The sequence below is a fragment of the Caretta caretta genome, chromosome 1 (genome assembly GCF_965140235.1).
Source record: "Caretta caretta isolate rCarCar2 chromosome 1, rCarCar1.hap1, whole genome shotgun sequence".
Lineage (NCBI taxonomy): Eukaryota > Metazoa > Chordata > Testudines > Cheloniidae > Caretta > Caretta caretta.
The window spans coordinates 338,544,800-338,556,931 of NC_134206.1; the positions used below are offsets into that span (position 1 = coordinate 338,544,800).

The following is a 12,132-nucleotide window of genomic DNA, read 5'->3' on the forward strand; positions in this document are numbered from 1 at the left end:
GCATGTAGTGATTGGCAGAAATATAAATGGGGGATGGGATGGAGTTGTTATGTTTTTGGATAAAGAAAAGAGAAGAAATAAATGGGTGGGGGAAGGGAAATTAAACCAAAAATACAGTTTGAGATTACCCTCTGACAGAGAAAGGAATGAGTCACTTTCTTGGACGAATGAGGTCACCCAAAGGATTTAATGCCTTGATAACTTTAGAAAATATCTACAATTAAAGCAAGCCATGTTTTCCCCCTGCTCTAAGGTTCAATCCACTACAGTTTGATCTGTTTCCTCTTTTAAGAGAGAAACAACCACAAAATTAAGGAGCCCTAAATCACAGCTCTTAACCGGTGAGTAAAACTGGAAAGCCTGGGAATTATACAATTGACATGAAACCCTTTCTTCCATAGCCGCCTCTTTTCCCACTCTCCTTCCTTACCCTTTTTGTTATGCATTATTTGTATTATGGTACTGCCTAAAGCAGTGGTCCCCAAAATTTTTACCTCATGCCCCCCCTTATCCCTGTCCATGCCCCCTCCCTGAGCTGAGGCCAGGAGTGGGGCTGTGGCTCCTGGAGGGCTGGGGTGGGGGGGGGAGAAGACATGGGCAGGGGTAAGGGATCTGGGAGCCATGGCCAGCAGCCGTAGCCAGGAGCAGAGCTGGGTGATGCTCCCTCTCCGCCCCCCGAGGGGCTGGCCTGGGCCCAGCTGCGCCTCCCCAAACATTCATCCACGCCCCCCGTAGAAGGGCACGCCTCACAATTTGGGGACCTAGAGACTTGGGCTCTATTGTGCTAGGGGACCATAAAAATACATATTAAGAAACAGCCCCTGCCCTGTCTAAATAGACAAGATAGACAAAGGATGGGAGGGAAAAAAATTAATCCCCATGTTACAGATAGAGAAACTGAAGCACAAAGAGATGAAGGGCATGTCTACACTGCCATGGCAGAGCTACAGCTTCAGCAGCATTGCTGTAGCATTGTAGTGGAGATGCTTCTTACGTTGATGGAAGGAGTTTTTCTGTCGCTGTAGTATGCTACGCCTGGCTCATGAGACAGCTCATGGAACACATCACAGGACATTGACAGTACCACGTCGAGTAACCGAGAACGCTGACCAGGGAAATAACCCACTTCCTTCCCTGACGAACCGAGGGACGCACCCCACCCATGTACTTATTCTCTACACCAATACTGACTCAGACTCTTAATACATTCCATGGGTGGCATACCCGAGCCCATTTATCCACTGATGCACTAAAAACTCCCACACCCCAATCTGGATCTATGCTGGCATTGTGATATGTATGTACCTCGTGAACCTTGTAACCGATACTTGCAATCCCCCATAACCCAAGCCAAACCCCAGATGTACAGTACCTTCCCTCTTAACTTGTGTAAATTTGATTTTAAACATTAACTTTCAGAACATTTTTAAATCTGCCTCTCTTAGGGTGGGAGGTAGGTCGGCGGAAGAATTCTTCCGTCAAGCTAGCTAGCTGAGCCTGCAGGGGGGATAGGTAGGTCGACCTAACCATGTTGCACAAGGGTGTGACATTTTTCTAGGTCGATCTAATGCTGAGGCATGGCCCGGGCCTAAGTGATTTCCCCAAGGTCACCAGAGGGTCTGTGGCAGAACCATGCCACGATCCCATATCACCTGAGTCCCAGTCCAAAACTTTAACCATGCACAACAAAGCCCTCTCCTGGCCTACCACCAACACAACACCTCTCCCACCCAGAGGGGCACTGTGGTGTGGGACAGAGGGGCACATAGGGTTTTTCTCTCTCAGAATCATAGAATATCAGGGTTGGAAGGGACCTCAGGAGGTCATCTAGTCCAACCCCCTGCTCAAAGCAGGATCAATCCCCAATTTTTGTCCCAAATGGCCCCCTCCAGGATTGAACTCACTCACAACCCTGGGTTTAGCAAGCCAATGCTCAAACCACTGAGCTATCCCTGTGGGGCTCGGGCTCTTTGTCACAACTCCCTCTCATTCGCCCTTCCTCCCAAACACAACCCTCTCTCACCCCCCACTAGCCCCCTTCTTCGGAAACTCACAGCAGCGAGTGAGCCGCCCCCCGACCCACCCCTCTCTGCAGACCCCTTCCCCCCTCCCCCCGGGGACCGTGACAACAAAGGAGGCGCTGGCTGGCTGGCTAGGTGCAGAGCCACGGCACAGCCAGCGGGGCGGGGAGCCGAGGAGGAGGAGGAGGAGGAGCAGCTGTGACTCAGCAGCCAGCCCCGTGCAGCTCCCCCCGCCCCCGTGCAGGCAGCAGCCAGGGCTTGCCTGTGTGTGCGGGCAGCGCAGCAGCGGCAGCGCGAGCCGGCGGGGCTGCGCGAGCGCGTGGGGCGGGAGCCGCGGCCGGCGCCGCGCGTGGAAGCCCCTCTCCCGGAGCGGCAGGGCGCAGCGCGGGAGGAAGGTGCCTTGTGTGGCAGCTCAGGGGCAGAGCCGCCCAGAGGGGCGAGGTAGGTGTCTGGGGCTGGGGCTCGCGCTCTCCTTTGCATTGCACACAAAGACGCGCTGCTGGGGGCTGGTTGGGGGTGTGTGTGTGCGCATTGGATTGGGGGGGAAATAAAACCCAGGGGTTTTGTTTTCTAAAGGGAGGCTCAGGGCCGGGGGGGAGGGAAGCCCCCTCCCTTCTCCCAAATTGTCCTAACTTAATGAATAGCAAAGACAGATATTTAAACCGCCCCCCCCCCCCGCCGCCGCCGCCTTGTGCTGGAAATCTGCTCGTGTGAGTCAGGGAAGCGGCAGCTCCAGGGCTTTCACTGAGGAAAAGTTCCCTCTGGCAGCCCCATGTGGGGTGCAAATGCCGTAGGGTGCGATCAAGGGAGCTGAGCTGGGGGTGGGGGGCAGAGTGAGTGCCCCTTCTCTGCTCCCAGAGAGAAAACGAAGAGGGTCTCTGTGCCTCGGTTGTAGGGTTTTTCGTAAGTGCGATAAAAAGGGAATTAAAAAACAAAAACCTCACGGAGAGTTAATTGTTCCTGTAAAAGGAAGGATGCATCGTGCTCAGTGAATCATGTGGTTCCCTGGACAGATACTGAGCTAAGTCTGGGTCTGAAATCAGGGTTCTTGGCCATGAGGCATTTTTAATCTGGAGCAGAACAGTTGTGTGTGTTTCCAGATAATGGTAGGTTTCCCCTGCATTTGGCTACCGCGCTTTTTTTGAGCTTGTGGGGTATCTTTGTTCGCCAGCATGTGTCTCCGAAGTAACTTCTTCTGGTGACTATTTCCTGAGTCTCTTTCCAGCGTCTCTTCTCTGTGTTAACAGTTCATTGCTGTGCCATACAGCTCCTGTCTGCTAAAGGAAGGTGTGTGCTGCTTGCATCCTCTTTCCATTATTCACAGACGTCTAACATGTCTAGGAATGTATGTATGTGTCCTTGGATAGACAATCAGAGATACTGTAGGGTGGCAAGACCGATTAGATCATCCTAGCATTGCAGAATTATTCCCTATATTGTCTACCTTTTAAAATGTGAAAATAGTGTTCAGCCTTGAGATTCTGATGGGTAGGAGGATGGGCTGTGAATGTCCTGGGCCAGTCATACCAAACCTATGGTAAAAAATTGTGTAGCAAACCACAGAGATTTGTTCTTTCTTTTTCTCTCTCCTTGGTTCCAACTCTTACAGTTTATGATTTTGTCAAAATTCCCCCTAGTTGCCTTGAGGCTGTAATCTACTAGATTTTCATAGTGCTTTGGGTTAAAACCCTGTACAAAAAGTTAACAGCCCAGATATATTTTTGCTAATAAAATCTGTGTGTTCATTTGATTGAGAGTGTAGGGGGAAGGAGATATATATATATATATATATATATATATATATATATATATATATATATATATATATATATATATATATATATAACTTTACATATAAAGTTTTTACTCCTGTTACATCATTTGATATTGGGTCATCAGATATATGTAGTCTGACTAGTATACAATACATGTGTGCTTGACTGGATTGTTAGGGTTTGTGGGACAAGGCACAGGATCTCAGTTCTGTGTAATGAATCTCATGCCTGAAAGTTTTAGTATACGTGCATGTATGTTTGTAGCAAACTCTCAGGAATGGGACAGGAACACATGAACATTTGGTTTCACTGAGACTTTGTATAGTAAAATTAAAACACAGTAAAGAGAGAGGTATTTCTGAATGACATAGCTAGGGCCCTACCAAATTTGTGGCCATGAAAAACACGTCATGGACCATGAAACCTAGTCTTTTGTGTGCTTTTACCCTATACTATACAGATTTCACGGGGGAGACCAGCGTTTCTCAAATTGGGAGTCCTGACCAAAAGGGAGTTGCAGGAGGGTTGCAAGGTTATTTTGGGGAAGGGGGGGGGTGGGTGTTTCATGGTATTGCCACCCTTACTTCTGCACTGCCTTCAGAGCTGAGCGGTCGGAGAGCGGCAGATACTGGGTGGGCACCCAGCTCTGAAGGCAGTGTCCTGCCCGCAGCAGCGCAGAAGTAAGAGTGGCAATACCGTACCATGCCGCCCTTACTTCTGCACTGCTGCCTTCAGAACTGGGCGGCCGGAGAGTGGCGGCTGCTGACTGAAGGCCCAGCTCTGCAGGCAGCAGCGCAGAAGTAAGGATGAGAATACCATATTATCCTTACTTCTGTGCTGCTGCTGGCAGTGGCTCTGCCTTCAGATCTGGGCTCCTGGCCAGCAGCCACCGCTCTCCAGCCTCCCAGCTCTAAAGGCAGCACTGCCGCCAGCAGAAGTAAGGGTAGCAGTACCGCAACCCCCCCTACAATAACCTTGTGTTCTGCCCCCCCCCCCCACTCAGGTCATTTTGGGGGGCGGTCATTTTTGGGTCATGACTCCTACAATTACAACACCATGAAATTTCAGATTTAAATAGTTGAAATAGCAAAATTTGCTATTTTAAAAACCCCGTGACTGTGAAATTGACCAAAATGGACTGTGATTTTGGTAGGGCACTAGATATAGCTGCTGTATATAGTCAAGGATTGTTCTTTGAGTCACTTTTGGCAGTAGTGCTATTATACTTTTGGGAGGGGGCGGGTATTTTTACAAGCTGATACATGTGATAGCAAAGTCTGTGTACATTTGCTAAGGTGGCAGATTTTTAAAATAAAATTGCCTAATGTAACAGCCAGGCTTAGAACAGTTTGGGTGAGTAAGTCAAAGGTGCAATTCAATGTATTTTTGTATAGCATGATGCATATAAGGTATCGATGCTTCTCAGCGAGGTCAAGGAGCAGTATTGGTTTACAGAGTTGGGTACAGTGTTCTTCAGAAGAACAGAGGCAGAAAAGCGATATACAAAGATGGAGCAGAGGAAGAAACAGTCAACAGATATTTTTGTATGTTAGCTACAAGAAGGGGAAGATGGAAGGATGTAACAGTGTGGCTGAGAATCAGTCCTAAGCTAAATGAAAAAGGGCGGTGTAAAACTGAGTTCAAGCAAGCGTCTCTTCTTTAAGGAAGGCCATTCTAGATAGATGGGACGATTTAAGGGAAAGGGGGACTCTATCTTAGGTACTTTTTTGGCCTCCCCTTAGTAAAGTATGTGAGCAGCTCACAATCTTTTAATTTATTGATCCTCACAACATCCCCGTGGAATAGGAAAGTGCTATTTTTTCCCATGGGGAACTGAAAGGCAAAGAAACTAAATGACTTACCCAATGTCACAGAGGAAATTGGTGGCGGAGCAGGTCTCCCAATTCTTAGGCTGATGTCCTAACCACTGGGCCATCCTTTTCTCTCTCTGCAAACCATGAGGAGTGAAGCAAAGAGACATGGACCAGACTGACTGAGTAGGGGGGCATGAAAACCACTTTTTCACTGGGATTTGGTGCCAGTTAATTGTAGTGTATGTAGTTGTTATCTAAGGTACAAATTTATGTGGGCCTTTGGTAGAGAGGCCATAAAACCAGGAGAGACCTGTAGAGTATGAAATGGGTGTATAGATGGGACTCTTACCCTAGTCTCAACACAGAAACCCAATTCTGTTCAAAATCTTAGGAAAAGAGCCGCTCCACTGCCTGGCACTGTGTGTAGTCACTACATGGGTATAAAACAGGACCATTCTCATTGGGTTTTGCACCTGCTTTGTGTCAGTGTTAACGTGGTAGTGAAGAGCTGAGTCAGTGACTTCCTACATGAGGGAAATAGCTTGAAGATTAACTCAGCTTGACAGCAGAAAGTCCTGACATCTGTGAGAGGGGAAGGACGTGGGTTAACCAGACCAAAACTTCCTCTCTAACTGTAATCTTAAAACCCCTCAGAATCTCCCATCTGGGCTCTTTGCTTGCTTAATGACTAGACATTTTATTAAAGCTAATGTTAAAAAATTATATAATACACAGGTTAAGAAAAGGGTATCTGTACATCTGGGTATAGTGCTTAGATTATCCACAAATTACTAACGTCCAAAACAACATTTTCTTACGACATTGAGATTGGTAGTTGGCAGTTCTGTGGGCAAAATTAATGTAATCCTGGATGTATTGTTTTGCACAACCCTACAATAACAAATCTGTGTGTAAATGCAATGCAGAAAAGACTTTTTGATGAGGGAACAGATTTTTAGTTTCAGGCTTCCAGCTGGTGATTATAAATGAATAATCCAAAAGGGTTTGAGCTGCTGTGTGTGTAGAACCCCCATTGGGCCATATATAAGAACATCTCAAATAGGCTATCAAAAATCCAGAGTAGGGTAAAGAAAGTAGTAAGCATGCCAGTGTTTCTAATGGCCTAGTGGAGTTTACATTCTAATACAGAGCCGAATCTGGCTTGCTTTACATTCAGAATGAGGCCTGTAGTCCATCATAAGCCTAGGCAGATGTGTCCAGAATTGTAGTTTCACAACCAGAGCAAGGACTATAAACAGTTTCCTGTATGTCTCGTTTCTTGGTTTTTCATATATTATTTTCTAACACTTCTGGTTTCATGTTGTTAGAGAATGCATAGGTGTATGCTCTCAATGAAAGGGAGAAACAAGGCAGTCAGGAATTGAGGGTGAAATTCGTTTTACCCACATAGTCCAAGAAACCAGGGTTCGTGCCGTTGAGGAAGAGAAATCCCCCCCCCCCCCCCCCCGCCATGTCTTTATTCCAACCTATAGGAAGCACCTTTGCTTCCATGATGTATTGCAGATTCTGTATTTCCCTTCCCTGGGATATCCTAGCTAGCTACCATTGTTGGCCTTTGGCACAATCCACGTGGGAAACCTCTCTGTGGCATGAAAGGGTGTGGAAGAGGTTCTAACTGTTGGGAGGGTTCAATGGTTTCACCAGTGACTTCTCCCCTATCCCACACTCAGCCTCAAAGTGGGGAGATGGGAATTGTTTTTGTCCTCTGTGCCTGCGTGAATTTTACCCGCAGACAATACAACAAGTTAAGAATCTGAAATCTACAGGACAATTCTGCGGGAGTATCCTCAATGGGTGAGTGTGAAGTGATTGGTCCCTCAGCTTCACGGTCAAAGTATATTTGTTTCAGTGATGTATATTTGATCCTTGAAACAGCTTAATATAATCGTGGGTTTCCCTTTGTGCCCATAACTTTGTTTGTTTGAATATTAAGGGGTTTCCCCATCTGGTGAAGGACACTGACTTCACCACCCCTGTGCCAGCTGGGGCTAGCTAATACATGGAGTCCAGTTTCATCTGCTCCAGAAGGAGGCTGTGCCAGTCAGAGGTAGCTTATAGTGATAACATCCACTAAAGTCTTTTTTGATGAGAGGGAGGGTTCTGGGGAGAGTGTGCTTCTATGAGGGGGAGATAATGGAATGATTCTTTCAGTGCCTTGTGTGTACAATGAATAGGCATTCATGTGACCTCATGTTTATACACTGTCCTTTGTTCTACTGAAAATAATAAATACCCAGGGATGTTAATTCTATTTTAAGAGGACGTGACAAGAAGTGGGTCAAGAATGTTCTGCTGTACATAAATACAACCTAGATCTAGGCTGGCATGTATGTATGATATTTCTATACAAACTTAAATGATTTCTAAGGCGTTAATTTACACTTTTTGATGTGCTGTTTGGACCCCTGCTGAGCAAAGCACTTATGTATGGGGATCAAAATTGTTTAGTTACCTTTTGAATTCAGATTCAAAGTAAAGTGGAAATCTTATTGTCAGGTAGCTTAGGAAGGCAAGGAACCTGTTTTGGACCAAGTGAAATTTTATTACTTACTGGCAGGCCAAGTGGCATGGATCAGCGTTCATGTTGCTCTCCCCATCAGTACCCGGCCTGGGTTGGGGAAGTTAATGATCCAACCAGCAGACCAAATTCGGTGATGAATCCTGGTCACGTGCCACCTTAGGCACGTTCCGCATATGCTAAGAAGATGACTGGTAGGTTAGGTTATGAGCAGCACTTAAAAATAAATCCTGTATACGTTGACTTGCTATTTAATTTGAAAATGGGCGACAGGGGATGGATGACTTAATGATGACCTGTTCTGTTCATTCCCTCTGGGGCACCTGGCATTGGCCACTGTCGGAAGACAGGATACTGGGCTACATGGACCTGTGGTCTGACCCAGTATGGCCGTTCTTATGTAAAAATGTCTTTGCTACCTCAGTTTCCTTGTAAGTGTAAGCGCCAGGGAAATGGACGGTTTACTGAACAGTCCTGTTAACTTGCTAAAGTCCTCTTCTAGGTTTTCTCCCTTAGTTGTGCCCCATAAGGTACTTCAAGAAAGAGTGTATGTGGTTAATCATTTCTGTGCTTTCCCTGAGATGCAGGATGGGATACAGTTGTCTCTTGGAGGTCAGTTCATGAGGTAACTGAGGCAGGAGGCCAATGTTCACTTGCAGCATCAGGATTTTATTTTTTATTTTTTTATTTTGGGTCAGTTTGGATTATGATAATTTTGCATTATATGGTGCCTTTCATTCAGAAGGTTTCCAGTGCAACTTGTCCTTGAAGGAGAGCTGTATTGAATAAAGTACTGAAAACAACTTATATTTTAAAAAAACCCTGCTTGCTACCCTCTCACCCCAACACACACAATTGCCCAGAAAGAACTGCCAGAAATTTGGAATTCAGGTTTTCTTCTGACAGTTTCAAATACAGGAATACAAAAGATGGAGAAAATTGGTTTTGTTTGCACCTTTTGATTTGCTTCTTTATAATGTATAACAGGGATTGGCAACCATTGGCACAGAGCCCACCACGGTAACTTGTTTACCTGCCGCTTCCGCAGGTTCGGCCAATCGCAGCTCCCACTGGCCACGGTTTGCCGCTCCAGGCCAATGGGGGCTGTGGGAAGCTGGGGCCAGCACATCCCTTGGCTCGCGCCACTTCCCGCAGCGCCCACTGGCCTGGAACAGCGAACCGTGGCCAGTGGGAGCTTTGATCAGCCGAACCGGCGGACACGGCAGGTAAACAAACCGGCCCGGCCTGCCAGGGGGCTTATCCTGGCGGGCTGTGTGCCAAAGCTTGCTGATCCCTGATGTATAAGAAGGCCTGAAAGGTATTTTCAAGGGTGTTTTAAAAATGTTCACTTTTAGAAATATCAGTAACATCAAATCTGGTCATCTCCCATCATGCTGGAAGTGTCTGGAGAATCCAGAGATACCCCTTGCAAGCAATTCTTAGGGTCCGATCCTGCATGGTCGTGCATGAGTATCTTTACTAAAATGAGTACTAAATCCAGTGGGACTACATGCATATGAAAAGTTACTTGTTTTTGTGTTTACAAGATTGGGCCCTATGGCCTTAACTGAAGGGGTGAGAGTGACCTTTAACAAAAGTGCTTTTCTTCTAACGGTTTCTCGGGCTGTTGAGTCAAATGGACGTTAACAGGAATGCAAAAATCTCAATAAAAATTACTTCCCTTCTCAATTAACCAGGTTTCACCTTCCTTTGGTGCCTGTGATGTCATAGCCTTACTAGTTCTCCAGTTGTCCCTATATTCTTTCAAGAAAAACAGGCTAGACAAGAGCTAGATTTCTAATGTAAAAGATGACCAATTCTCTCCCCTTCCCCCCCCCCCCACCCAACCCCCAGAATTTCAGGCTGCCTTAATAGTAGCAAAAAAACTACAAATCCATTGTTCCCATTTGAATGTCACTTTTGTAAAGGTTGATTGTTTAAAAAAAAACAAAAAACAAACCAATAGCTTACCTAAAATAGTAGAGTGGTAGTAGTCACTTCACAGATAAAGCTGCAAGTGAAGTTGTCCCGCTGAACACACATGCTTCTTTAAGACCGTTCAGAGAATACTACTCTGTTGCAACTGAGTTGGGGTTGTGGTTTACTTGGGTGTGACTGGCTTTTTGTGGAAGTGCAACCTTAACTCTGAATTTCCTAGGATTCTGTTTTTCTTTCTTAAACTAATATCCTTTAAAAAGTAACATACACCTCAAAAACGGAGGTGCCTGGAGCTGTAGCACCAGATTTTGTGAAGTAAATTATAGTCATTTAATCATTTCTCTGTTGCATGTTACTTATTTATGGCTGTAAACGTATATGGTGCTTTACAAACACAAAGCAAGACATCATGCCTGATCTACCAAGGAGCCTGCAATCTACTGTTAGAGAAGACTAGTAATAATAAGATGATTGTGGCCCTACAAAAGCACTTATTTTCTTACAGTTTAGTTGTGTGTTATTCATGTATAATTTGCCTTTGTTTTCTTCAGTTGAAAATACAGTTAACTCATCTCTAGTAGCTTTGAATTCCTTGATATATGTAGAGCTCAGGGGTCAGATAATCTCAGATTGATATTTGCTCATTTGTAGCTCTGAATGAATGGCGTCCAAGGATAACAAGAATAGGAACATAAGAACTACCATAACAGATCCGACTATCTAGTTCAGTATCCTGTATAATGTTGGTGCAGTACAGTATCATAAAATGTATGCTGGCTGCATAGAATTCCCTAATTCCTATTTAACTGACAGAATAATTTTAATTCTCAGTATTTTTTTCCAGTCTGTTCTTGAGCAATTATACAAGTTGAAACTATACGGTAGGACATACAGTTAGCTTCCCACTATTGTTATAGAGATGAAAATGAAGAAGCCTAGCATATGTTTATTTTGGTTCACCCATTCCATACATGCTTTCCTCTCATTTCCTTGTGGGGATCATTGCCGGTGCACCCTTTCTTTCATTGTAATTATATTTTTCAGCAAATACCTTTTTTTAAAAAAAGTGATTGCTGGAACTAAAGAATCCCCGCTCTCTGAAAAGCAGCAACTTGGTGCCCTATAGATAGGGGAATGTTTCCTTACGCATAGTTGAATTGAAAGGATGTGCAAAGATACTTCTGTAAATTTCCAGCAACTAAAAGCAACACTGTTATTGCTTGTAAAATGAAAGAACTAGCTAGATACCACTAAGCTTCGATTCTGGAGGGAATGTCACTTAAGATTTCATACCAACTTCGTGTGTGTGAGGTTTTTTGAAAAACAGCATAGTTTCCTATCATTCATAATACTTCTGCAGATCTTCATAACAAGGTTTTAGGGATGCCACTAGCTGCATTGTGTTATGAGGAACATCCAGCTGAGAAGTGTTCTGGTAAGGTGTGTGCTTCCTCTCTCTGCAATGCACTTGGTGTGTGTGATCAGTCCCTCCTTGTGAGTGATTGAATGAATGAATGAATGCATGTACAGAATGCCAGTAATCCCCCAATTAAATGTGGGGATTGGTGAGCTGCTGGAACCCTGTAATGATTCTGAAAATGTAATGTTGTAGCTTAGTAACATGCCAAGTATAGAGTACACTTGTATTACACATAATACTTTGGTAAGCTATTTTAATATATTGTCTCGTCTATCTTAAATCTTGCAGTCTATTTTGAAAAACTTGGTAAATGTCCCTGTAAATCATTTTGTGTGGAAGGTTTTGTGAAAGGGCTATTATGCAACAAATCACACATTTGAGATGAGCCTGATCCAACCCCCCCTTCAATTTTGGGAAAGTTAGACCCAAGTCTGCACTCTTCAGCTTGAGTGCATTTCTACTGTCTTACTACATGTGTGGAATTGTGGTTTATCAACAAAAGAGACTTTTGCTGAAAGAAAAGGCAGCCTGTAAGTTCAGGCTGGATGTGTTTTATACTTTCTGTGATACCTTTTTCACTATGGCTGCATAATCCAAAGATTCATACCTCATAAATCCAGGAATT

General features: G+C 44.8%; 1 protein-coding gene across 4 annotated transcripts in view; it reads left to right on the forward strand.

Annotated features, from left to right (window-relative positions):
- The first annotated feature begins 2,305 nt into the window (after window positions 1-2,305).
- FAM107B (family with sequence similarity 107 member B) overlaps window positions 2,306-12,132 on the forward strand; it is a 90,289-nt gene continuing 80,462 nt past the window's right edge. Inside the window, exon 1 of one of the 4 annotated variants that reach the window (XM_048836547.2) lies at window positions 2,306-2,462. The gene's annotated coding sequence lies outside the window, so the exon portion shown is untranslated. Of the gene's footprint in view, window positions 2,463-7,894; window positions 7,959-12,132 lie in introns of those variants that run through there. The other 3 variants (XM_048836544.2, XM_048836545.2, XM_048836546.2) reach the window with 3 other exon arrangements.